Consider the following 8,425-nt stretch of genomic DNA (forward strand, 5'->3'; position numbering starts at 1 on the left):
AAATGTCTTTACATAAGCCAACCTGTACATCTACAAAAAATAATTAAAAACATTAGTTGATCCAAGGTCTCATTTGATTCTAAAATTTTGGGTTTTGTCAAGAAAGCTGGTTCTTCTGCTCCCAGGTACTCCAGGAAGCTCTTGGCTGCTAAGAAGGCCTGGTTGAATCCAAGAATCACACCATAGCCAACCCATTTTGAAAATGGCACAGAAACGGCATCAAGACAAAAACCCCAGTCTCAAAGATACAAATCCATAAAGAAGTTGACCCCAGGTTCTTGGGGAACAGGCACTTTGCCAAGAAACTCAGTAGAAAAGATCGGAAGAAGATGCAGGCAAACAAAGTAAAGGTAATGAGGGCTCATGCAGAGGCTATGGGAGGCTCTTGTGAGGCCTAAGGCAGTTAAGCCCAAGATGCCAAAGGTTCCCCATGTTAACTGTCTTGCTTTCCTTGCTCTGCTCACCCTGAGCTCGAGAAGTGGATGCAAGGCTACATAGCCATAGGTCGCAGGCTCAGCCAACCAAAACCCAAGGCTCAAAATAAGGTGTGGCCATTGCTCCAGCTCAGGCTCACGCTTAGACTCCATCTTGGGCACTCAAAGGTGTGCAGGCCCCTGTGAAGACCCTATGGAAAAGGTCTCTAAGTGCCAATGGGAAGACAGATGGACTGGCATGACACACCTACATACTATTTACAGATGGTTCATGTCCTATGTTTTAAAAACAAAAACAAGACTCACTTCCAGAACCTGGATCACAGCAACAAACATTTGCGGTCCCCCGGCCACCACATCAGCCCCTGCAAATGCCAAAGATGATGCCTGAAAGCCAGTATCCATCAGAACAGAGATTTCAGCGACAGCTGTCTGAGCCCAGCCATCCCTTCCCTCCTCAGTCAGGAGTTCCTGGAGATAGTCGCCCCAGCTACCACCGGCAGATGTCAGAGCCCATTGTCCCCGCAGCTCCGCCACCCCTTCAGGGATTCAAGCAGGAATACCATGACCCACTATATGAACATGGGGTCCCTGGGATGCCTGGTCCTCCAGCACATGGGTTCCAGTCACCCATGGGGATCAAGCAGGAGCCCCGAGATTACTGTGCTGACTCAGAAGTGCCTAACTGCCAGTCATCCTACATGAGAGGCGGGTATTTCTCCAGCAGCCATGAAGGATTCCCGTATGAGAAGGACCCCAGGCTGTACTTTGATGATACTTGCGTGGTACCCGAGAGACTGGAAGGCAAAGTCAAGCAGGAGCCCACCATGTATCGAGAGGGGCCTCCTTATCAGAGACGAGGCTCTCTGCAGCTGTGGCAGTTCCTTGTCACCCTCCTGGATGACCCAGCCAATGCCCACTTCATCGCCTGGACTGACCCAGGCATGGAATTTAAGCTCATAGAACCGGAAGAGGTTGCTCGCCGTTGGGGTATCCAGAAGAATCGGCCAGCCATGAACTATGGCAAGCTGAGCCGCTCTCTCCGCTATTACTATGAAAAGGGCATCATGCAGAAGGTGGCTGGGGAACGCTACATCTACAAATTTGTGTGTGACCCGGATGCACTCTTCTCTATGGCCTTCCCGGACAATCAGCGCCCGTTCCTGAAGGCAGAATCCGAATGCCCCCTCAATGAGGAGGACACGCTGCCTCTGACTCACTTTGAAGACAACCCTGCTTACCTCCTGGACAAGGATCGCTGCAGCAGCCTCCCCTACGCCGAAGGCTTCGCTTACTAAGTTTCTGAATGGCCGAGTAGCCACACCCTAGAGCTAGCAGTCCTCATCCAGGCAACTGAGGGCAGTGGTTTTGTTTGTGTTCTTGGCTGTTCCTAAAGCTTGCCCTTTGAATATTATCAGGAGAACCCAAGCTGTCTCTGGATTCGACACCCTTTAAGACAAATACCTTGGCTCGGGAGGAGTGGGAACAGGGAGATACAAAAACCACCACTTCCTGGGGAGACGTGGATACCGTCCTCCTTGCCACCATGGCCAGTATGTGCAGAGCAGTACTGCAGTGTGTTCAGGGTTAGCGCCCATGAAAGGGGACCGAGTGTATGACAATCTGCGTTGATCATGGACTACTAAAATGCCTTCACACAGGAGGCTTTGACTTGCACAATTCTTTGGGAAGAAACTGCACACCCATAGGACAGTCGATAAGGCTGAGTCGGGGAGGCTCAGACCATTGAGGCTTGAAATTGCGAAACTCTTGTAGCTCATTCTGAAATCTTTCCCCTGTAGTCCAGAACTGGGGAGGCCAGGAGAGCTGTTACTCACTCCATGGTTCTCAGACCGCGTTCCTCTTTGGCCTTCCTTCCAGCCGAGCCGTAAATCAAGTCCCTTCCTCCCAGTCACACGGCTGAGCGCAGACGGCTTGTTTTAAAAAGATGATGAACATGACAGTATTTTGTTTTGCTTTGATTTGGGGGGGGGGGAGGAGTTCATCTTGCTTTTGGAGGTTGTTTTGGGGAAAAACAGTTTATATAAACTGATTTTTGTAGTTTTGTGTGGGGAGCGGGTGTGGCGGCAGTCCCAAAGGCGCCAGGGACTGCAGCTAAGTCATATGACTTGCACCTGACTTCCTCATATAAGACACAAACATCTTGAGTGCTGCGCAGGTGTACCAGGATACAGGTGAATCCAATTTGGTGGAGATTTGCCCCTGCTGCCCTGATTAGCTGAAGCTGCGTGCCTGGTGAGGCGGCGTGGCCTGCTGTGCGTGGATGGGAACTGAGAGTATAAAAGAGTGAGAGGCCCAGGGTTCGGGGGAGATATAAAAACAAGGGAGATATAAACAAGGGAGATATAAAAACAAGGGAGATATAAACAAGGGAGATATATGGAGAAAGAAGAAACAGGACTGAATAAATGTGTGCAGAAGGATCCTGTAGCAGCGTCGTTCTTCCTGGCCAGTTGAGCGCGCGCAACAGTTTTGGTATTTAAAGCAAAAACAAACAAAAAACAAACCCCCTTTTGGTACCTGCACTGCATCCCTCGGGTGGGGTGGTGCCTACTTTGGAAGATGCTGCAGCCTGCGAGGGGATCTGCTGGGGCTTCCCCTTCGCCACACAGAAGCCTGCTTAGTGCTTTCTGCACCAGACAACCTGTTGAGGCGTATAACCTGATCTGTACATTTTTTTAAGTGTGCAGGGCAGCCTGGACACAGCTTAGTATTCTATGTGTATAGTTCTCCATGCTCACTAACTCTCCTTCTCTGGGAAGCAGATGTACATACTACATACATGTCACATACTACATACATGTCATGTACTACACACATGTCATATAGTACATACATGTCATGTCCATTTAACGACTGGTCACCTGCTGGGGACCCAGGCATCTGCCTTGTTTTCCTTTTTCTTTCAGTTTTGGACTTTGGACCCTGCACAGCCGTTCCCCGGGGTCTGAAACTTACCTGTCACGCACAGGTAGAGCAGTGCTAGCTAGCATTACTGGCTTCCTGCTACTTTTTCGTTTTTTAAAAATTTTTTATTCTGATTGCTGTATTATATCGGGGATGTTCTAAACAACCAAACTAAAGCTGTGTACAGATTGGGTTTGGAGTGGTGAGGACGTCAGCAGGAAACGGCAGTGCTTTGCTGCCTGACTCCTGGTTGACAGGAGTTTGCTGTCCTTGACACTCCACACGTGCGGGACGGGACACAGAGCTGACTGAGCGTGGGACACTCCACAGCCTTCTCATGACTTGTGAAGAAGGTTTATAGGAACGAGGGGTATGTTTTAGAGCTATGAGAATCTAGTCAGCCCACAGAGGCGTCAAACCTGAAGCTTGGGCCTTAATTAGCATTGTACTCTGATGAAAGGACTCTTTCATAAGCATATTTATAGCTTTCTAATCTATACACAGTCTATCCATAGATGCATATTTTACCCCAACTGGCTAGAGATTTATTTGTTGTAAATGCCGTATAGATTTTGGGGTTTTTTTTTGTTCTTCCTCTCTTCACTTATACTGGTGTGGGGTTTGTTTTAGTTTTCTTTAGTGAATTTATGCTGTTTTGGGGGGCGGATTGAGAAGAATCTTCCGTAGCCTGAGCTGTCCCTCCTGTTTTGACGGCACATGTGCCAGTCAAGGGACACGGGACAGTCACACCACTTTGCATTCCCACCGGACTCATGTACCTCCCGCAGAGCCGTCCCCGTCAAGGTGTGGGGCTCCTTTCATGCATTTGCTTCTTTTCCAGAGTGTGGATTTGAACTACTTCCCCCTGCACAGGGCCGCGTGCACCCTGCCGAGCTGCGTATATTCTGTACTGTGTACAATAAAGAAGATTGCTTTCCTTACGCAAAAAAAAAAAAAAACAAAAATAAAAAACAAAAACAAAAATAAATATACTCGAGGTAAGATCTGTTTTAAAGAAGAAAATAGAGAAGTTGTAATAAAGATGGTTCTGAGACAAATTGTTCCTGATGACCAGTGTAGGGTGCAGAAATGGGCATGACTTGCTCCATGTTTCTCTGTGAACTCACAAAGGTCAAGTGTGGTGATGATGCTTTGCTGATAGACCTTTCCAGCTACCATGAAACCTCACTGCAAATTTGGACAATGCTGGCTTAGCATACATCTGAACCTTGGGAACATTTAGCAAACTTGTAGCATCATGTTGTTACTCCATCTACATTTCCCATGACAGTATGAGAAAGAGGGAAGTCTCCACTGCATTTTCAAGGTCATGTCTTGGTCAGGGTTTGTATTCCTGCACAAAACATCATGATACAGATGCAAGTTGAGGAGGAAAGTGTTATTCAGCTTACACTTCCACGTTGCTGTTCATCACCAAAGGAAGTCAGGACAGGGACACATGCAGGGCAGGAACCTGGAGGCAGGAGCTGATGCAGAGACCATGGAGGGATGTTACTTACTGGCTTGCTTCCCCTAGCTTGCTCAGCTTGCTTTCTTTTTTTTTTTCCATTTTTTATTAGGTATTTAGCTCATTTACATTTCCAATGCTATACCAAAAGTCCCCCATACCCACCCACCCCCACTCCCCCACCCACCCACTCCCCCTTTTTGGCCCTGGCGTTCCCCTGTACTGGGGCATATAAAGTTTGCAAGTCCAATGGGCCTCTCTTTCCAGTGATGGCCGACTAGGCCATCTTTCGATACATATGCAGCTAGAGTCAAGAGCTCCGGGGTACTGGTTAGTTCATAATGTTGTTCCACCTATAGGGTTGCAGATCCCTTTAGCTCCTTGGCTACTTTCTCTAGCTCCTCCATTGGGAGCCCTGTGATCCATCCATTAGCTGACTGTGAGCATCCACTTCTGTGTTTTCAGCTTGCTTTCTTATAGAACCCAGGACCACTAGCCCAGGGATGGCACCACCCACAATGGATCCTCCCACTCTTGGTCACTAATTGAGAAAATGCCTTACAGTTGGATCTCATGGAGGAATTTCCTCAGGAAGGCTCCTTTCTCTGTGGAAACTCCAGCTTGGGTCAAGTTAACACACAAAACCAACCAGTACAGTCCCAGAGATCATTGCAAGGACAGCCAGGTCACCAGGATGGAAAGTGTTACCAATTTTCCTGGAGTGGCTGGGGCTGGCAAACAGAACAGTGTGGCTACAAAGAGCTGACTGTGGAGAACAAGGAGCACATGAAACCTCACCTGAGAATATTACTGCTGTGTCCCTGTGTTCCGATGTCTTTGGTCATCACTTTATTTGTGTCGGTTCCACAGCAAACATTCCCCCACCCCTCCTCTTAATGTGCAGCTCCCTTGCTTACCTCATTCCCTGGGAACAGATGAGTGTATATAACCTTCAGAACAAGGCATCTAAATTTCACCATTCATTTGCTCTTTTGACCTCTATCTCATTAAAAAACCAAATGAATTGGGATGAAGAAAAACTTTCCCATGGCGATTTGTTTTTAAAAAAACCACTCACAACGACTGGGTGAGAGAGATGACTCACAATAGAAAATACAAGCTATGAATCCACAAGCCAGAAGGTGACTTTCAGCCAGAGAAGACCAGAAATTAGGTTGGCCTCAACGCAGTGAAAATGCCATCCAAATGTGCAGTGGCATTTGTATGTGTCATGAAGGTGGTTGTCCCGCGTCTAAGCTCTGCAAAGGTTAGATCTCAGATGTCACCCTCCAGATTAGGAAAATTAGTAGTGACAGCCCGCAGGGTGTGTATAAAGGAACTCAGCTTCGAATCGAGGAGATTGAGATTTACGAGGAGATTACAGGCAGAGGATATGCAATTATCAGGACCAAATCTGCTGTGAATAAGTGTGTCTGTGTGGGAGCACTGTGTGCCAGTGGTCTATATGTAGGGATGTGGTGTGGACAGCATTGTGACAGTCAGATCACTTAGGACCGTGATACAGGCTACAGTGTGACACTGGTCATATGTAAAGCTATAGAATGGGCTGTAGCATGGCAGATGGCAGTGTTTTTTTTTTTTTTTTTTTTTTTTAATGTAGGACTGTCGTGTAGACTTCCTTTATGAAGGGCTGTGGTGTGGATCTTAGTGTTAACCATTGTATAAGGTTTCAGTGTGGGCCTTAGTATAAAGGATGTGTCTATGAAGGTCTGTGGTATAGACCACCAGTGACAGGGGTCTATATGTAGGACTCTGATATGGATGCCAATGTCACAATCATCTGTAAGCAGGGATGTGGTGTGGACCACGTTATGATAGGACTCTATCTGTAGGGCTGTGGTATGGATAACATATGACAGTGGTGTATATCTGTGGCTAGGCATGGATTTCCATGAGACTATGGTCTATAAGTAGTAGGGCTATGGTTTAGACTGAGACGTAGCAGTGGCTCTTATATACGGCTGTGGAATGGACTACCTTATGACAGGTCTTTGCAGCACTGTCTGGCAGTCTTCAGCGAGAGAGTATAGATGTGAGACTGACATGTGGCAGTGGTCTCTATCTATAGCTGTGGCATGGCCCATACTATGAGAGTAGCTTATAGATTATCATGTGAAAAGATGTGTGATATTAGTCCATATGTAGGAATGGATGTAGACCACAGTGGGGGAGTGGTTTATATCTCAGGCTATGTAGACTGCAGTGCAACAGGGCTCTATATTTGGATATGGATCACAGTGGAGGAGTGCTCTACATGTGGGGCTATGATTTGGACCATAGTGGGATGATACCTAAGGCCGTGGATTTCTGACTTCTGTGTGACACGCTTGTCTATCTGTAGTGCCCTGTTTCATCTGCAGTGTGGCATTCATCTAACATGTAGGGCCGAAGTACACATGCATCCCCATGTACACATGTTATATGTATACCTGTACATATGTATAGAGTTAGCCAGAAAAGACCTTAGGGGTTTCTCTGTCTTCCTATCATTGCTTCAGTTGTGTGCAAGCATTGCATGAAAGTAGATACAAGTGGGCTGAAAGTGTCAGGAAATGCACTGGCGCATAGGGTTGAAAGTGTTCCCAAACTCTTTTCAAGAATGTAGGACAGATTTTGATGTCTTGGATCACCTGGCTCCAAGGCTCATTTTAAAGTTGCTGTAATCGAAATACTGTGCTGACAAAGGGTAGACATAGGTGAATGAGGTGGAAGCAAGAGGCAGGAATACAGCCACAGACCATTGTCAACTGATTTTCATTGAAGTTGACAAAGTGGTTCAATAGGGAGAGTATTTCTTTATCCATGTGGGAGGAAACCAATATCTATCAACCTCCCCCTTATTTTCTGTACAAGTAATATGCTCAAATTAACCATGAACAGAAATGTCAAGTCAAAATTAAAGTCCGATAGAAGAGAGCAAGAACCTGCCTTTGCCTTTTGGGTAAGCCCATGGTGGAGGCTGGGGTACTGTGGATGAGCAGTTGGTGGGCAGGAGGTTGGAGAAGATCTTTGTGATCCATTAGGGAAGAGAGGTCCAAGAGGAAAGGGAGATTACAGCAGATTTTCTTCTATAGAGCTGGGGATGAGATTGGGGGCATTGTCTCTGGAGGAGCAGGAGAAACCATCTCCTTAGGGTTGCTGTCATATACTTTAGGAAGCTTCCACTGCCCTAGGTTTCCATATCATCCCCCAAATGGCCTTCACCTCTAGTTGCCTCTCCCTGTTTCTGCTCCCACAGTCCTACAGCCCTTGCCTCTCCCGCCTCATCCTCTCCTTTCAGTCTCCAGCTGCCCATCTGTAAAATCCATTCTATTTTCCTCTCCAAAGGAGATCGGTGTATCCCATCTACCTTCCTCTATACATCACCTCTCTGTATCTATAGATTGTAGGTTGGTTATCATTTCTTTAATGGCTAATGGCCACGTATAAGCGAGTGGATTTGGTAAGCATTTTCAAAAGTAGTACCAAGTCACAAACCAAAAGAGAAAGCAGGGAATAATAGCAACTATCAACTTCTGTTTTAAGATGTGAAAGATGCAAGCCACAGCTTGGGAAAAACTCTTTAAACGTGTAG

At 46.8% G+C, this 8,425-nt stretch overlaps 1 pseudogene; it reads left to right on the top strand.

Annotated features, from left to right (window-relative positions):
- Nucleotides 735–4,303, top strand: Gm4798 (predicted pseudogene 4798; annotated as a pseudogene).

The sequence above is a fragment of the Mus musculus genome, chromosome 10 (assembly GCF_000001635.26).
Source record: "Mus musculus strain C57BL/6J chromosome 10, GRCm38.p6 C57BL/6J".
Classification (NCBI taxonomy): domain Eukaryota; kingdom Metazoa; phylum Chordata; class Mammalia; order Rodentia; family Muridae; genus Mus; species Mus musculus.